Source organism: Taurulus bubalis (genome assembly GCF_910589615.1).
Source record: "Taurulus bubalis genome assembly, chromosome: 5".
Classification (NCBI taxonomy): Eukaryota; Metazoa; Chordata; class Actinopteri; order Perciformes; family Cottidae; genus Taurulus; species Taurulus bubalis.
This window is the reverse complement of record NC_136593.1, coordinates 23998440-24004439: the sequence shown is the minus strand read 5'-3', so window position 1 is coordinate 24004439 and position 6000 is coordinate 23998440.

Here is a 6000-nt window from a genome sequence, read left to right as displayed (position 1 = left end):
GTGAAAAACGTACCTCAGTTGCCCACTTGAGTGTACGAGTCTTTGATCGTATGGGATGGAAAGGATAATCTTCGAGTGCAGATGAGCTAATGGTCACGCGGGTCGTCACAGAGGTTTTTTTATATTCTGATTTCTGAGGAATTGCTTTTGTTTTACTTTAAATTTCTTTGAGTTGTAAGACAACCCTCAATGTTCCTTTTATTGTCCCTGTAGCTGCCTCTGGAGGGTTTCCTGCGGAGTTGGATTGATGTAGGTCACTTGTGTTACATGCAACACTATTCTATGCAAGTCTGCCTCCCTGGATTCACTGGAGAACAATTCAGGCCAGGCTGGTACTGTTTTTAGTCCTGTGCGTGTCATCCTGACTGACTGGAACTGTACCGTACATCTGGACGTGTTGTGTTCAGATGGCTTGACCCTTTATTTCAACAGTATCCTGTCCTTGGTAATACATGACACTGAAGCTTTCAAGTTTGCTTGAACGTAAACACGTTTGTTTTCTTTATTGCTGACTTTGTTCATATCAGGGCTCTGTTTCAATAAAGGTTGGAAATACCTTGAATCTGTGTGAGTTCTTAATATCTGTATGTCAGTAAAGACTGATATGTGTAGGAGATGTGGGGAGGCTTTCAATAAAGCTAGAGAGTGCTGAGGAAATCACAAGCATGACATGTAGCTGGGTGTGTGTGTGTTTACTGCGTGTTTACTGACAACTTGATTTACTGCTGGCTTGGCGCCTAAAGGCAAGTAAATGGGAAATGTAACATCAAGGTGTCTGTCGGCCCTCACATATAGTCTAAATATATAAATCTACCATACAAAAATGTGAAGCATAACGCTGTCATTCCTTTGTATTTTTGTCATTCTCAACAAATCCCATGAAAAGACCATCAAAGTCCATCTCAATTTTCACCGTCTGTGCCACTCATGCTGCGTTCGTGTCCTGTCGGAATTATGACATTCTGACTTGTAATAAGCATTCATGTCAACAAGTCCGAATTTAACCCCTTGCTAAGTCCTGCCCCTCAACCGCAGCTTGGCCAATCATAGCGCAGCTCTGACATGTATCTGTCTCTGCTCCAAAGACTCATCAATGGACGGCCAGGTGGGTTTGGAGCTCTTCGTGGTTAAACGTTGTATAATAGTGCTACTTGTTACCCAGAGAGGCTGGAAGGAGATTCTTGTTTATAAAATGTTCTGTTTCTAAATAAAAACCCGTGGAGCTAACATGAGCAGAGTATGTTAGCACACCATTACCTAGTGTTAGCATATCCTTGCCTAGTGTTAGCACATCATTACCTATTGTTAGCATATTGATACCGTGTGTCAATTATTGGATGCCTGGTGTAGCCTCCGGAAGAACTCAGTTCAACAACTTCTCTCGTTCTCTATATTTATTTACTAAATGATCACAAGCAAAGTAGTAAGCGCTGCAATTGCAAACGCAGTGAGTGGTAGAGCAACACGCAGGTTGGGCACAGAACAACTCCCCACAAACAGAAGTAGGACCTTTCATACACAGGTTATCGTCACAGGTTCGTCTCGCCTCGTCCTAACATCTGATTGGCTCTATCCTGTCAAGAGGAGGAGAATCCCGTGTTCTCATCTTTTCTCACAAGACTGGACCGTGCAACGACTAGTCTGCTTCCATAATGTATATATATGGAATATACTGATAAACAGTTGTGAGTGTTGAAGTGCGCAGGCGTGTGACTGACTTCCCTTAAGAACTGGACATTTCATAGACACAACCAACTCCAGCTGCATAGCTGTGTTATACTGACCTCGCTGACCTGAACTTTAATAGACATGAAGAGTAATGGAGAATATCTGCAGAATATAAGGATTTATATTATCAATATCCTTACCTAGTGTTAGCACATCCTTAACTAGTGTTAGCACATCATTACCTAGCACTTGTTAGCACTTATATGCTATGCTAGCTATAAGGTATACTGAATGTATACACATGCTTTAGCTTTTTAATGAGTGTAGCTCTGAGTAAAGACCTCTACATACTTATGTCACTGTCTTCCGTCTCCATCTCCAGGTGATGTTTTGGTTCACTTTTACACTGTGAGCTTTAGCTTTAGTTTCTGTCTTTATATTGTAAATCTATTTTCACTGCTGAACCAGCTTGGCATCCTGACATATCCTTCAAATGCAGATTGTAGACCCTTCTATCTGCTGCTCTTTTTGTTCTCCAAAATGTAGATCATATAAATCTAGTGCTACTCCTAAATAATTTATAATGGACGGGCTTCAGGATCAAATCGGCTGATGTGAGTGAAACTGTTCTTCCTGTCTGAAGGATCATTGGTCAGAACGCTGGCCACCTGTTTCTCTGATCTCTGTTGGTGTGCATCATTGCTGATGGAGAACTTCAAATGCTCGTGGCGACTGTTCCAAACACAGTAATGCTCTTATCATGGATGTAAATGGACCATATACACTATGGTACATTTATATATTTACCACGTTCTTGTACTTAGGGAGGACATTATTTGTGTGTCAGGGTTTGAATAATGCAGTAATTCAAGCTTCATATTCGCGGCAGCGTGAGCTCGGTCTTTTTAGAATCTGAAGCTGACAAGCCGTGATCTGTGTAATTAATCACCAACAATAGCCCTCTCATTTCCCGTCAGACTCTCCCAGCCCTGAAAGGATGCACAGTTGGAATGTGACAGGACAAACATTGTCTGGCATTGTTGTCCCGTCACTGCTTCACTGAGGCGCTCTGCAGCCACTCCAACCAGCTCAGCCAAAGGTCCCTGACCTGTTTAACCACTGATCACATGGGAGAGTGTTCTCAATATGTATATGTTGCAAATCAATGTGCTGTGACTGTTATGTTCATACAATACAACAACTACTACTAGACCCTCCACATAGCACCTTAGTATCCAGAACATAGTGTTGCTAACTGGGCTCAACTCTTCCTCTCTCCAGTCAAACATCCTTCTAATCTAAAGGGATAGTTCAGGTGTTTTGAAGTGAGGTTGTATGAGGTACTTCACAGTCACTGTATTTTGAATCCTTTTGCTGTAGTTTACGACAGGGAACTGAAACCGTGCTCTCATTAAACTTTAATAACACCAGACTCCTTTGAAAAAGATAATAATTTGACCTCGCAAGACAAAGGGGTTGCTGGTCTACCGCTGTCTCGATTGTGTAGTTTGCTTGTGTTATCATGATGTTGGTGAATCCGAACAAACTAACGGATCGAGGCAGCGGTAGATCAGCAATTCCCTCGTTCTGCCAGGTAAAAGTTCTGTGTTTGTCAATGTGAGTCTTGTGGCTTTGAAGAGAGCGTAGATGAATAAAACGCCTTCAGTTCCCTGACGGAAACATTTACACTCACTGCGTATATGTCTGACGGCGAGGTAAAGCTGTGAAAACATTCCAAATATAGCGTACACCAATTTAGTGTGTCAAAAATACGGCCACAGCAGTACAGTGTTTTGCTCCATCTACTGTAATAATACACTGACGATGGAGCGGTACCTCATACAACCCCTCTTCAAAACACCAGAGCTATCCCTTTAAGTTTATCATCAAGACGTGGAGCATTAGTTGGAGGTGATTATCTTGATTCCACCAAATAGTAGCTATTCAACTGACTAAAATAAGATCACACTGAACGATGAAGAGACCAAAAGATCAATCAGCCACTGATTCCAAATCTTTTCTCATCAGTCATCCCTGATGAGAAGAGCTGAGTCATTGTATGATCGTGACCTCAGCACGTTGCACTGCACTTCTGTACTTTATCTGACGATAAAGTTGAATCTGAATTAGTGAATTCCCTACATAACAAGAATATGAGCGGTAAATTCATAGCATAAATGCAGTGAATATTGGTTAAATTCTTAATTGAATTTCTGATGATATGACAAAATATAATCAAAGGATGAGGCAGGTAATATTCTACATCTTTGTTATTGTCAAGGAATTCCACGAGAAGTCTGTTAGCTTACCTCTCAACCCTTTGTGTGGCTCTCAGCTCGATGTCAGTTGCTTCCTAAAGACGTACATCTTGAGAAACAGCTCACATAAATATAAAGTTTCAATTTAAAAAAAGACGTAGTCATTTCCAAAAACAGCTGGCATTTGTTGGGATGAAAATAAACATCATGGCAATGATGCACACATACTATTTAGTTTAGTGGACACATTCACTGTTGGTTTGGGTCTGCACATTTGATTTGTTAAAAACAAGGTAAATACATCCACATTGTATGCACAAAAAGCCTTTTAGTTCATTTAAACATGAATCAACATGTGAGAGCGTGAAGATCTCAGGTTGCCAGAGTATAGGAACAGCCTGGTCTCTTGATGTATGAAGTGTATTTGACTGAAACCGGGAGAAAAGATTCAGAGAGAAGACAGATCACCATCCAGATTCCAGTCAATCAACCTTTCCCCTTTTCAAGGCGACAGGTGTGGATCTCCTCTTATTTGTCACCAGAAATGTGGTGATACTGGAATTAAAGTGAGTCCTTTCACTTTCACAGCTCTCTTTATTTATTATTATTATTATTATCATTATTATTATTTAGGTGTGTTTTTTTAATAAACATTATTATAATTCCTATTAGTATTATTATAGTAATTATATTAATACTGACTTAATTATTACTATTATTATTATTACCCATACCAGCACATTGCTCTGGTCGCAGTTTATATTTGACACACAAAACACACACAAATAAATTACTATATATATATATATATATATATATATATATATATATATATATATATATATATATATAAATATATATATATATATATATATATATATATATATATATATATATATATATATATATTCTCCTGCAAAACAGCTAAAATAGCATACCCTTCATTTCTGTACCTCAGTGTCAGTGCTGAGGACAGCTGCTGTTGGTGCTGACAACAGAAACATCTCAGGCCAAAAGATGTTCAACAGCGCCACCAAGTGGTGAAACACGTTCATTTCGATCGGTTTCCACATTAGATCAGAACAGATTCATTAAAAAGAACATTTAAGAATAACACATTGTCAGTGTCACCTGTATTTGCTATTGTTTCTGGAGATATGGAGGCTTTACTGATCCGAGGAGGAGTTTGGTTTCTATAGTTATAAACAAATTACAAACACACACACACACACACACACACACACACACACACACACACACACACACACACACACACACACACACACACACACACACACAGTCAGGGAGGTTTCCACAGTGACATTGCATAAATGAGCACACATGTTCCTAATTTTGTATGAAAAATGTGGAACATTTTAAACTTTGAATGGAGTTTCTAGTGAACATTTCTGAAAATATATGGAAGGTGTGAATGAAAGAAGTGATGTCCGAATTGAGCTGAATGTTTCTGAAGTTTCTACAAAATTTGAACAAAGAGTTTTTGGCATCGAAGAACATAGGTAAGAAAATAAAACATTACCATATGTGAGGGAAGCTGCTCAACAGATCATTTATTGATCTAATTCCCAGCATTGTTTCTGACAGTTTGCCATTTAGTCATCAGCAGTCATTCACATCATGACGTGTAGTTGCCCTACGACACGCATGCAAACACATAAATAGTGTTGATTAACACTGAATATAATAATGTGAAATGGGTTACTCAGATGTATTGAGCTGGGTTTATTAGTCTTAAAGGGGATTGTATTCACATTCTAGCCACCTGGGGGCAGCAGAGCACTGAAAACACAACATGTGTCCTGAAATGACTGGAGAGCAGACTCTCAGTAGTCTGCTCCTTTGTGAGCAGAGAGCTGTGATTTCAGATGCGTTTACTTTATCTCGCATCATCGCTGACAGAGAAGAACCACAGCGAGAGTTTTCACATGTATGAAATATGACTCATTGCATTGTGGGATTGTTAGCAGACTCTACTTTCAGCTCTTCTTCATTTTGTGGGCACTATATATATCTGGAAATTCCAACATTCAAATAAGTAGTTGCCAGTAAGTAC